At 37.1% G+C, this 14152-nt stretch overlaps 1 pseudogene; it reads right to left on the bottom strand.

Moving 5' to 3' along the window:
* Nucleotides 1-1560: 1560 nt before the first annotated feature.
* LOC101433092 (probable RNA-binding protein 46) lies at nt 1561-2834 on the bottom strand (annotated as a pseudogene).
* Between the last annotated feature and the right edge of the window lie 11318 nt (nt 2835-14152).

Here is a 14152-nt window from a genome sequence, read left to right as displayed (position 1 = left end):
GAGGAAGAGATGAGATGGGGAGGCGTTTTCGGGATTTGGAGTTGTCCTGGGTGGTGCTTCATGGACAATTACGGGACATTGTAGATCCCCCCAGGGCCCACTGGATGGAACGTGGGAGAGTGTGGGCTATGATGTGGACCATTAACTACGAGGTGCAGCGATGCCCAGAGATGTACTTACCAAATGCAATGGATGTGTCATGATGATGGGAGAGATTGTTGCTGTGGGGGCAGTGTGGGGTGGGGACGGTGGGGGTGAATGGGACTTCATATTTTTTGAATGTAATATTTTTTAAAAAATGACCTGATTGGAGATACATAGTTGCTGTCCAATACGGTTGCCATTAGCAAGTGATATTGTTGGTGACAAGGGATAGCTTGGATAAGAATAAGGTCTTGAAGTACAAGGAAGCATGCTGGGAGTCCCAGAAGAGAGGTAGCGCTAACAGGGGAAAGACTATTGAGCTGCAATGGAAATTGTAGTCTGTAAATGAATACATGAATAATTATGCTGCATGAATTTTCAGATACAATTTCATTCAAAGAGACAAAGCACTGAAACTATGATCATATCTTAATATAACACTAACCCTCAAAATCCCAATGATACTTTATTGCCGGTAAAGATTATTTCAACTTCCACTACACTGTAAATCCTGACAGTTTTATCAGTTTGTATTACATATCCTTCTTTGACACAATGCTTCAGAGATCTTACTGGAATTCCTTCCTGCATATCTATAGTTTCATGTTTCTCTCTCTTTTTTTGATCATAGAAATAGAGAACTTCTGATTTATCTTGCTCCTCAATGGAGCTTCTTTTAAATTTGCCTCAGAAGTTAAAGGATATACCATGAGGAAAAATAAAAAAAAAAAACAAAAAATAGCCAGTTCATATTTGTTTCTTTTGATGAAACTGTATTAGGCATCAAACCAGCAGAAACACTCATCCCTGGGCTGCAGAAACATTTGGTGTAAAATAACTGTCCAATATTTCATTATTTATGTACTACTATAAACATTTAGGTAACTCAATACATCAGTTTAGTGTTACAGTCCTACTGTACCACAAAACAGTAAAATGAATCATCTTTATAAACTTTGAGAAACCATTATCAACTTATAGTGTAGAGAATATTCAAAAATTAAACCAGATTAAAATTATCTGAAATATTCCTGTTCCACAATAATGCTCATCTTATGCACCAATAATTTCCTGCTTCATTCACTGAAATATTAATATATTTGTGTGTATATCAAAGGCCAAATTTATAAATTCTTTACTTTCCAAAAACTCAACAATATTCTTTAGTGTAGAATTTAGCTTATGCCAAGGGTATGACAATGACTATAAAATGGTTATTTGTAAAAGTTATGATGTTATCTAAGAAATGCAAGAAAAGGAATTAGGTCGACTAAATACACAGGTAAACTTTGTCTTCCAAAGTATTTTTTTGGTAAATGATGGCTGAAATACATGAGCGTTAACTTAATGTCATGGGACTTCATGTTTAGCCAACAGGAGTGAGACCAACTGCAAGCAACATCAGAAAGGACGTGTTTATTGTCTCCAAATTCTTCTACACAGGTCCAGGCTGAAGAGGTTGTGCTCCCTGTCCAAATGAAGCAATGTAAACGGGACTGCCAGTTCCTTTGCATCCTCTAATGTAGTACAGAGTTTGTCTGGCATGAAGTAACTCTGGGATCCATTTGCAATAGCAGTGATAAGTATTTCATATACCAAAACTACTTTCCCATCTTGACTTGTTGAATATAAGTAATATTGTGGTGGTGCCCAATTATTTTGGCTGCAGTAATAATCCAAATGCATTACTGCAGAACTTAAATGATTTGATTTTAAGCAATACATGCTAATTAGAGTAAGCTCTGTTCCAAGGAAAAATGAACAAGTGCATCTTTAGATTTGGGGGGGGGGGAGACTTGGGCTATGCTGACCATTGAGATGAGCTGGAAGAGTTGGTGGCTTGTTTAGCGTTTTGGGGTGGTTCTTTGTTAGCAAACAGGTTTTCTGAATTGAGGCTAATCTGACAGTTAAGATGCTGTCTCCAAGTGTTTTCTTTATTTACTAGTTTTGCAAGCATTACCTCAGTACTTGTTTCATCAGTTCATTTTCCATTCATAACAGACGTAGCAGCAACTACATCTTCTTGGTTGAAAAAGCAAAGAAAAGCATAATCTCTTGTTTCTTTACTTGCACAACTGTACCATCTTCATACACATCTTGAGGTATTTTTCCTACAAAACTTCACAACATCTAGATAGAGGTGGACATTACCAACCTGGGGAATTGCTACCAAGTTTTCTTTGTCCATTTTCGTGAACCCTGTTGTAATCAGTCATTTACATCAAAGCTTAATTTTTTTGAATTCTGCTTTAATTGGTTCCTCTGTAGCTGAGTTCATTAAATTTAACTCTCTGCATGGATTCCTCATCAACCTCTTTCTCTGGGTCAGCCCAATCTACCTGATGGTGTGGCCCCATAGTTGGACTGTCCCTGGAATTGGTTTTCTCTTAGTCATAGCAAGATTCGAATTCAATAAATGAAAAACCACTATTTTTGGTCTTATCAGTTGTACTAGGATAAACAATGACATCTACAACTTCTAATATAACATTCTTCATTTCATCCAAAATGCCTTCTGTTTTCTCTTTCTTGGGAATTGCTCCAATAAATAATCTACAATTATCCAAGCTTACGCACACACCAATAAACTTCCCTGGTCAAATCTCATGAATATTAAAAATTCTTGGGGGCGGGACAAGATGGCATCTGAGGGGGAGGGGCAAGATGGCATCTGAGTGAGTGCACCTCATAATCTCTCCTGCAAAGAAGTGGGTGAGTAGTGTTGGAGTCCTGCTGGAAGAGGCTGTTTCACGTGTTTGCTGGGCAGGAGGTGTCTGGATGTGGATTTAGTGGGATGGTGACAGAGGAGATTCTTACAAGAGGTAGAATTTTGGGTCTCTTTCACAGAGGTCAGGATTGAGGTCAGGACCCTTCCCCCTGGGGCTGGGGGCCCAGTGGTGACAATTCCTGAAGGCTTTGCTGCTCTGGGGAGTTCCCAAGCCCTGAGCGGGCTGTTTCTGGGGCTTGCAGGGCAGGAGGTGTCTGGAAGTTGATTTGGTGAGACAATGACGGAGAAGATTCTTCTGAGAGGTGGAATTTTGGGTTTCTGACATGGAGGTCAGAGGTTGCGGGTAGGACCCCTCCCCCTAGGGCTGGCACCCAGCTGCAAGGACCCCTGAAAACTATGTTGTGCTGTGGTGCTCCCAGTAAACTGTAAACTGTAACTGGATGCATGGTTCTGAGGTCTGTGTCCCCTAAACCCTGGTGGCCCATGCTCCAGAGACTCACACACCTTGAGTCTGCAGTATCATAGGCTTCTCATCTGTGAATCCACCGCTCCCTGAGGTCCATCTGAGGTCCTTGATTACCGTAGCCTTTGGCGTTTGTGTTTTTTTTTTTCTTTTTTTTGTCTTGGTTGAATATTGCATTGTCTCCTGGTCTTTTCTCTCGTTTTATCCCCCAAGGCCCGATTTCATTTATTTAGTTTTTTTTTTCCTTTTCTTTTTCTTGCTTGTTTCTCCCCCATTTTCTTTGCCCACCCCCTTTTTCTCTTCTTTTTTTCTTTTCTCCCCTTTTCTTCTTATTTTATTTTATTTTATTTATATAATAGGAGCTGAAGGGAGCACTTCAAACTTGCTGTGTTTCCTAATCCTCCGTTTCCTTTTTTCTGTGTGAACTGATTTTGGCCACCTACACTATTCCCTTTCTCCCACATTTGCTATCATCCATCATCTAGTTTCTTTTACATTACAGCTCCATTTTTTGGCCCCCAAATTGTCTGACTTCTGTTTTCTGTCTTTTATCCGATTTTGATATTATTGTCTTTCTTTTCTCTTTCCCTCTCTCATGAAAACACTGGCCTTTTAATTCATACTATATTCCTCCCCATATTCATTTGACTGTCTCATTATGGGTACTCTACTTACTGCTATAACTCTACACAACTTACATGAGTCTAACACCCATTCTTCCAGATCTCACATTGTTGCTCTGTTAACATTTATTACCAATACTACTTTATACATTTTCTTTTCTTACTCATTTTGCTTGCCCTGGCCCTAATATTTTCCTTCAAAGTGAACTTAGCCAGCAACAAGAAAATAGTGTAAGAAGAACAAAGTGACAAAGAGAAGACATAACACTTACATATGAATAACAACTAATTAATACCCAAGACTAGACAAAAAAGCTAAGGAACTGATTAAACCTGTCAAGATAAAATGATGAACAAACAGCAACAAAAAACTACAAACCAAACCAATAATCAGGAAAATATGGCTGAATCCAATGAACAAACTAAAAACCAGGAAGGGGAGCAGTACATCGGACAAGTAATTAAAGATCTCAAAACATATATTAGAGACCAACCTAATGAAGTAAAGGAAGAGATTAACAATATGAAGAAAACACTTGGAGAAGAAAATGCAGACATACACAAAAAGATAACAGATATGATGGTGATGAACACCACAGTTCAAGAAATCAAAAATACACTCTCAGCAAATAGCAGCAGATTAGAAGAGGTAGAAGACAGAGCTAGTGACATGGAAGACAGTACATCTGAAATCAGACAGATAGTAGAACTCATCAATAAAAATATAGGAAAACTCCAGCTGGGACTTAGGGCCCTGAATGACAATGCAAAATGCACAAACATACATATTACAGGCATCCCAGAAAGAGAAGAGAAGGGAAAGGGGACAGAAGGGGTGTTGGAGGAAATAATGGCTGAAAACGTCCCAAATCTACTGAGAGAGATGGATGTACATGTCCAGGAAGCACAACACACCCCAAACACCATATATCCCAACAGGCCTACCCCAAGTCATATACTTGTCAAATTAGCCAATGCTCAAGACAAAGAGAAAATTCTAAAAGCAGCAAGAGAAAAGAGAACAATCACATACAAGGGAGGCTCCATAAGATTAAGTGCTGATTTCTCATCTGACAACATGGAGGCAAGACAATAGTGGTATGATATAGTCAAGGTATGAAAAGAAAAAAATTTCCAACCAAGAATACTCTACCCAGCTAAGATAGCACTCAAAAATGATGGAGAGTTCAAAATATTCACAGATAAACAGAAATTAAAAGAGGTGCCAAAAAAAAAAAAAAAAAAAGCTGACCTTCAAGAAATAATAAAGGGTTTTTGCCAGAAGAGGGAAAAAAAAGGAGAAGCAGAGATGGAGGAGAGTGTAAGTGCAACAAAAAAGACCAAAAAAAAAAAAAAAGAAAAAGAAAAAACACAAACAAAATATGACAAACACAAGTCAAAACAAAATATGGCTAACATAATTACTTCCTTGAAAGGAATAACACTGAATGTCAATGGATGAAACTCACCTGTCAAAAGATTCAGACTGGAAGATTGGATAAGGAAATATGACCCATCTATAAGCTGTCAACAAGAAACATATCTTAGACACAGGGATTCAAGGAGGTTGAAAGTGAATGGCTGGAAAACAATCTTATAAGCAAACAATAACAAAAAAAAAAAGGCAGGAGTAGCTATAGCAATATCAGACAAAATAGACTTTAAATGCAAAATAATTGTCAGAGACAAAGATGGATACTACTACTGGTGAAAGGGATAATCTTTCAAGAAGAATGAAAAATCATAAATATTTATGCTTCTAACAAGGGCACCTCCAAATATGTGAGGCAAACACTGGAAAAACTAAGTGAAAGAATAGATGCCTCTACAATTATAGTGGAGGACTTTAATACACCACTATCAATTTTGGATAGAACATCTCAAAAGAGAATCAATAAAGAAATGAAAACGTTGAACAGTATATTAGAGGAGCTAGACTTAATAGACATATACAGATCATTACACCCAAATACAGCAGGATATACATTGTTCTCAAGTGCACAAGGATCATTCTCCAAGATAGACCATATGCTAGGCCACAAAGAAAGGCTCAATGAAGTCAGAAAGTTTGAAATCATACAAAACAATATCTCTGACCACAGTGGAGTGAAGCTGGAAATCTGCAAAGGCCAGAGGCCCAGATTTCACACCAAGATATGGAAATGAAACATCACACTCTTAGAAAAGCAGTGGGTCAAACAGGAAATCTCAAAAGAAGATAATAACTATCTTGAAACTAATGAAAATGATAAGCCAACTTACCAAAACTTATGGGATGCAGCAAAAGCAATACTGACAGGGAAATTTATAGCCATAAATTCATACATCAAAAAAGAAAAAAGAGCAAAAATTGAAAAACTAACTGCACATTTGGAGGAATTAGTAAAAAAACAACAAAGTAACCCCACAGGAAGAAGAAGGAAAGAAATAACAAAGATAATAGCAGAACTAAATGAAATAGGAAATTAAAAAGAAACACTTGAAAAGGTAAACAAAATGAAGAGCTGGTTCTTTGAGAAGATCAATAAAATTGACACACCCTTACTTAGACTAACAAAGAAAAAGAGAGAGAAGATGCAAATACACACAATAAGAAATGAGAAAGGAGATATCACCACTGACCGCACAGAAAATAAGGCTATCGTAATAGGATACTTTGAAAAACTATATTCCAACAAAAATGACAATTCAGAGTAAATGGACAAATTCCTAGAAACACATAAGGAGCCTATATTAATGAAAGAAGAAATTGATCATCTCAACAAACCAATCACAAGTAAAGAGATAGAATCAGTCATTAAAAACTTCCCAAATAAGAAGAGCCCTCAGCCAGACGACTTCACAGGTGAATTCTACAAAACATTCCGGAAAGGACTAACACCAATCTCGCTGAAATTCGTCCAGAAACTCAATACAGAAGGAACATTGCCTAACTCATTCTATGATGCCGTTACCCTAGTACCAAAGCCAAACAAAGACACCACAAGAAAGGAAAATTACAGACAATTTCTCTAAAGAAACTAGACGCAAAAATCCTCAACAAAATACCTGCTAACTGTATTCAACAACACATTAAATGAATTATATGCCATGACCAAGTGGGATTCATTCTGGGTATGCAAGGACGGTTCAACAAAAGAAAATCAATCAATGTATTACACCATATAAACAGATTGAAGGGGAAAATCACATGATTATATCAAGAGATGCAGAAAAAGCATTTGACAAAATACAGCACCATTTCTTGATAAAAACACTACAAAAGATTGGAATACAAGGAAATTTTTAGAACATGATAAAGAGTATATATGAAAAACCCACAGCCAATATCATTTACAATGGTGAAATCCTAAAATCTTTCCCTCTACGATCATGAACAAGACAAGGATGCCCACTCTCACCCCTTCTATTTAACATTGTCTTAGAAGTACTTGCTTGAGCACTGAGGCAAGAATCAGATATAAAATGCATTCGAATTGGAAAGGAAGAAGTCAAAATTTCATTATTTGCAGATGACATGATCCTATACATAGAAAACCCTGAGAAGTTTACAACAAAGCTTCTAAACTCATAAATGAATTTAGCAAAGTCACAGTTTATAAGGTCAAAGCACAAAAATCAGTAGCATTTCTGTACACCAATAATGACCAAGCACTGGAGGAAATCAAGAAACAAATGCCATTTACAATAATAAATTAAAAAATTAAATACCTTGGAATAAATTTAACTAAAGATGTAAAAAATTGTATACAGAGACCTATACAACACTGTTGTTTTATTTCTTAAGATTTATTTATTTCTCTCCACTCCCCCCACCCCCACCCCAGTTATCTGTTCTCTGTGTCCATTTGCTGCATCTTCTTTGTCTGCTTCTGTTGTTGTCAGTGGCATGGGAATCTGTGTTTCTTTACACAACACTGTTCAAGAAAATCAAAGAAGACCTAAATAAATAGAAGAATATTCCCTGTTCATGGATAGGAAGACTAAATATTATTAAGGTGGCTATCCTACCAAAACTGATCTACACATTCAATGCAATCCCAATAAAAATCAATACAACATTCTTTAATGAACTAGAGAAACTAGCTATGAAATTTATTTGGAAAGGAAAGAGGCCCTGAATAGCCAAAGACATATTGAAAAAGGAAAATGAAATTGCAGGAATCACACTACCTGACTTCCAACATACTACAAAGCTACAGTAGAGAAAACAGCATGGTATTGGCACAAGAAGAGACACACAGAGCAATGGAACTGAATTGAGAGTTCTGATATAGATCCTCATATATATAGTTATATAATATTCAATAAAGACACCAAACCCTCTCAAATGGCAGAGAATGGCCTCTTCAACAAAAGGTGCGTGGAGAACTGAATATCCATATGTAAAAGAATGAAAGAGTAATACCAACTTACACTTTATACAAAAATCAACTCAAGATGGTTCAAAGACCTAAATATAAGAGCCAAGACCATAAAGACTTCGGAAAGACTATAGGGAAGCACCTACAGGACCTTGCAATAGGATTTTGTAATAGAAAATGACTTCATGAATTTCATACCAAAAGCACTAGCAGCAGAAGAACAAATAGATAAATGGGACTTCCTCAAATTTAAAGCCTTCTGCACATCAGAGAAGTTTGTCAAGAAAGTGAAAAGAGAGCTACACAGTTGGAGAAAATATTTGGTAAACTATATCTGATAGGAGACTTATATCCTGCATATATAAAGAACTCCTATACCTTGAAAATAAAAACACAAACAACCCATTAAAAACTAGGGAAAAAGCTTTAAACAGACACTTCTCCAAAGAAGAAATACAAATGGCTAAAAAGCACATGAAAAACTGCTCCAAATCTCTTATCTATTAGGGAAATGCAAATCAAAACTACAATGAGATGCCATCTTACATACATAAGATAGGCAGCTATGAAAAAAACAGAAGACTACAAATGCTGGAGAGGGTGTGGAGGAATGGGAACACTCATCCAATGCTGATGGGAATGCAGAAGGATCCAGCCATTCTGGAGGACAGTTTGGTCGTTTCTCATATGGCCATATGACCCGAAATTCCACTGCTGGGTATATACCCAGTAGAACTGAAAATAAGGACACAAACCAATATATGCACACCAATGTACATAGCAGCATTGTTCACTATTGCCAAAAATTGGAATCAACACAAATGTTGATCAAAAAATTAATGGATAAATCAAATATGGTATATATATACAATGGAATACTACTCAGCTTTAAGAATGAATACACTACAAACATATGTGATAACATGGATGAACCTTGAGAACCTTTGTTCAGTGAAGCAATCTATGTATTGAAGGACAAACACTACATGACCTCTCTGATATGAAATAAGTAAACCAATCTGCCTCAGAGAGCTAGACACTGGATGATAGGCTCAAAGGAAATAGGGAGGTAGAGGAAGGATTAAGCTGACACATACATGGGTGAAATCTATGATAAGCTGGAGGTAAGTATTTGTACAAGGAAGGGATAAAATGGAGGCAGAGAGTTACCTTAGGATGGGGCTTTGCAATCTTGAGGGGGGCTAGGGATGGGAGGATGGGTAATATTGCCCAAGAAATTTGGGGGACGGTGGGGGAACATATGAACATAGGAAATTGTCAGATATTTGGTTGAGAGTATAATGCTGAGAACACTTTTTCAAAACTATAATAAGGAAGGTTACCAGTTTAAGATGCTTAAATGGGGATAATCTGACACAGAACAGGCTTTTAGGGTGTGTGTGAGTGCTCACTTTGTCATAGTGGGTTATATCATTGGATAGAGACCCATATAATGAGAGTGAAGGTATACCCACATCCGGGGGAGGACTGATGTTCTCAAATAGAGGGAATTGTATCTCTTGAGAGAAATGGTGGCTCCCAATGCGTTAGGGCAGTTGAGCATGTCAAGCCCTCAACACTGTTGCAAGTATCTCTGAACATGGCCCTTCAAGCAATGAAGATTGACTGTCACTGTGGGCCCTGAGCGGAGGAGGAAAGAGGTATTGAATAGACGGAATCAATGTAACTGTGTGGGCAATAGAAGTGTTCCACAAGGTTATGCAAAGATGGATATAAGACATGTAAAATTACACCAAAAATGTATATGTATAGAGGCCGATAGGCTAAAATGTAAATCATAATGTAAAACATAAGATAACTAAAAATTTAGAAAATTGTATAGTCTAAAATGTAAACCACATGTAAATCCAAATGTTACCTCGTTTGAAAGCTATTGTCTCAATATCTGTACATCAGTTTCAGTAAATATAGTATGAATATGTAAAATGAATATTGCTGTGGAAGGGAAAAGGGTTTTATGTTGAATAAGTGGGAGCACTGTATATTGTATATATGAATAACTATGATCTAAAAATTTTTGAAGACAAGCTTAATAAGTGGGACAAAGTAAAAGAAAGGATGTAGACACTGAGGAAAAAATGGAAGACGTTGCCTTGCCAATTTTCATACAGGGCAACACTTATTTCAGTGATGGAAGGCAAAACATCAAAAACAAAGCTTTTGCATTATTTAATTTTTGATAACCCAATTTATTTTTACTTTACTTTCTAAATTAATATGTATTCTATATATAACTTTTAAACTCATCACTACATTCCATTTTACTATTAATGGAACCTGGCAATATATTGGGCTCCGTTTTTGAAGTTTTGGATCACAGAGAGGTTCAACAATGGCAGGGGAGGAATACTGGTGTGGGATGTTATTGACAGGGGACACATGGTTGGCAGGGATTTCTCCAGGGAATATATCCAGAGTGCATAAAAATGTTTGGATATTTTCATAGTGCTTACAATTACATCTTTGGTTAAATTTATTCCTAGGTATTTGACTTTTTTATTTACTATTGTAAATGGTATTTTTTTCTTGATTTCCTCCTTAGATTGCTCATTACAGGTGCACAGAAATGCTAGCTAATTTTTGTGCATTGATCTAATAACCTGTGACTTTACTGAACTCATTTTTTTTTATTCCACTCCCCTTGGGGCTTACTTGCTGTCTGCTCTCCAACCATTCATTGTATTTTTTAAAATGTTATTCTAGTAACTTATTTATAACCTAAACTTTCCCCTTTGACCACATTCAAATATATAATTCAATGTTGTTAATTATGTTCACAGTGTTGTGCTGCCATCACTGCCATGTAGTAAGTTTTTGAAACCTGGAAGTATGAATCCTCCTAGTCTGTTTTTCTTTTTCAATATTGTTTCTGGCTACCTGCAATTCCATATGAATTCACAGATCACCTTTGCCATTTCAGCAATGGTACTTTAGGAATTTTTTCAGGGAATGAGCTAAATGTAGGTCACTATGGATCTATTGTATGGAAATCAGCTTATCACCCTCCCTAGGATCTGTTGCTGCTTGTTGTAGTTGTTTATTGACTTTTCTGAGCTAAGTTTGTTAAGTCTGTGTTCTTTTTCCTGTATAACTATTTTCCATTAGCTTAGTTGTTGGCTAGTGATTTGACACAGTGCTCATTAAATGCCTACAACAACAAAAATATATCTCATATTCTTTGCAATGGATTCTGAATGTATAATGGGGTTTGCCCTCTATTCTCAGCCATGCTGTATAAAACTCTTTTACTTCACTACCTTCTCACACAGTACCTGACAGTCAATGAGACATAAGAGCTTTATGTCATCCTCTGGTCTTTTCTTTTTTTCCCACTAATTTTAATATTGCCTGTATGTCTTTGGTAGGTGTCTGTATTAATTTCCTATCAATATGTCAAAAATGTAATGGCTTCAAAACCCAAATTTATATCACAGAAATGCAGGTCATGTTTCCAAAATCAGACTCAGTGGACTAATAGCAAGGTTTCAGCAGTCTGTATTTCTTTTAAAGTTTCTAGGAGACAATCTTATTCCTTGCTTTTTTCATTTGCTAGAAACTCCCTTTATTCATTGGTTTATGGATCCATTCCTCCAACTTAAACTTCTCCCTCTTCCACTATAATGAACCTTGTAAATACTTTGGGCCCAACCAGATAATCCAGTATAATCTCATCTCATGGTCAGCTGATTGTTAACTTCAATTCCATCTGCACTTTAATTACCCTTTTCTATAAAATCTAGTATATTCAGGGAAGCAACTGTTGCTCAATCAGATGAGCTCCCATCTACCATGTGGGAGGCCCTCAGGTCACGTGTTGTGGCCTCCTTGTGAAGAAAGGCTCACCGACACACTCTGGAGCACCACCCAGGTGCCACCCAGATGTCACAGAGAGCCGACTCAGCAAGGTGATGCAACAAAAAGAAGGGAGAAAAGCGAGAACACAGAAGAGCCCTCAGCAAATGGACACAGAGGGTGGACAGCAAGCAAACTGCAAGGGGGGAGGGGAAATAAATAAATACAGACACAAAAGAATGTACAGCAAATGGACACAGAGAGCAGACAGCACACAAAAAGCCACAAGGGGGGGGATAAAACAAAACAAAACAAAACAAAACAAAAATCTAGTATATTCACATGTTCCAGGAACGAAGGCCTGGATGTCTTTGGGGACTATTATTCTGCCTACCAAAAGCCCCCCTTTTTTTTGTTTGAGGAAGTTCTCTTCTATTTCTTGCTTGCTGAGAGTTATTTTCATCATGAAAGTGCTTGAGTTGTATCAGATGCTTTTTCTTCATTCAAATGATCATATAAAATATTTTTCTTGTATTCTTTTAGTACAGGTAATACATTGGCTCTTGGATGTTAAACTGATTTTGCATTTTGGGGTAAAGCCCATCTTGTCATAATTTATCATCCCTCTTATATGTTTTGGGGATCGATTTTCCAAAATTATTTCAGGAAATTTGTGTCTGTATTCATGAGATATTTTTGTGTAGTTTTCTTTTTCTTAATGTTATAAGTTGTGGTGTCAGGATTCTTCTGGTCTCACTAAACATGTTGGGAAGTGATCCCTCTTCTTTTGTATAGGTCTGGTGATAAATTTTCCTTGAACATTTGATAAAATTCATGAGTGAAAATATCTGGGTTTAGGATTTCTTTTTTGGAAAGCTGATTTAAAATGTTAATTTCTTTACTACACTTAGGGTTCTTCAGAAATTCTAATTCTTCTATATCGATTTTGGAAAGATGTATTTTTTGTGAAATTTGTCCATTTCATCTAAAATGTCAAACTTCTGGCATAAAGTTGTTTATAGTACTGTTTTATTATTATTTTAATGCCTGGAAAATCTGTGGCGATAACATGAATTTGATTCCTGATATAGGTGATTTATGTATTCTCTTTTAATCTAAGAGTTTATCAATTTGATGCTTTTTTTTTCAAAGAATAAATTCTGAGAGTCTTAATTACCTCCACTGTTCAAGTAATTGTCTTGATATACAATATTGGTTTTAATATTTTCTTCCACCTACTTTCTTTAGAAGTGCATTACATTTTTTCTCCTAACTCTTAAGGTGAAAACTTAGGTCAGTTATTTTAGAATCTTGGTAATTCAAATAACTGCTGTATAATGAAAAAATATCATATCACTCAAGATTTTTCAAGTTAGGGTTTCAGCAGTTTAATTATGATCTGTTTGGGCATGCTTTCTTCTAATTTATCTTGTTTGGGATTTGCTGAACTTCTAAATCTGTAGATCTGGAGGCCAAGCAAGATGGCGTCTGAGTGAGTGCACCTTATAATCTCTCCTGCAAAGAAGTGGCTGAGTAGGGTAGGAATCTTGCTGGACCAGGCTGTTTCAGGTTTTTGCAGGGCAGGAGGTGTCTGGACATCTATTTAGTGGGCCGGTGACAGAGAAGATTCTTGTAAAAGGTAGAATTTTGGGTCTCCTTCATGGAGATTGGGGCTGTATGCAGGATGCTTCCCCCTGGGGCTGGCAGCCCGGCGATATTGATTTCTGGAGTCTTTGCTGCATTGGGGATTTCCCAAGCCCTGAGTGGACTATTCGGGGGCTTGCAGGGTGGGAGGTGTCTGGAAGTCAATTTGGTAAGACAGAGATGGAGGAAATTTTTGCAAGACGTGGAATTTTGGGTTTCTGACATGGAGATCAGAGCTTCTGGCTAGAGCCCCTCCCCCCAGGGCAGATGGCCCATCTGTGGCTGTCCCTGAACTGTTTTTAGTACAGCAGCTCCCCCAGCAGGCTGTTTCAGGAGCTTGCAGGGTGGGGGGTGTCTAGAAGTAGATTTGATG

Source organism: Dasypus novemcinctus, chromosome 26 (assembly GCF_030445035.2).
Source record: "Dasypus novemcinctus isolate mDasNov1 chromosome 26, mDasNov1.1.hap2, whole genome shotgun sequence".
NCBI classification, from domain to species: domain Eukaryota; kingdom Metazoa; phylum Chordata; class Mammalia; order Cingulata; family Dasypodidae; genus Dasypus; species Dasypus novemcinctus.
Note: the sequence above shows the minus strand (reverse complement) of the source record. Positions and strands in the feature narration are given on the sequence as shown.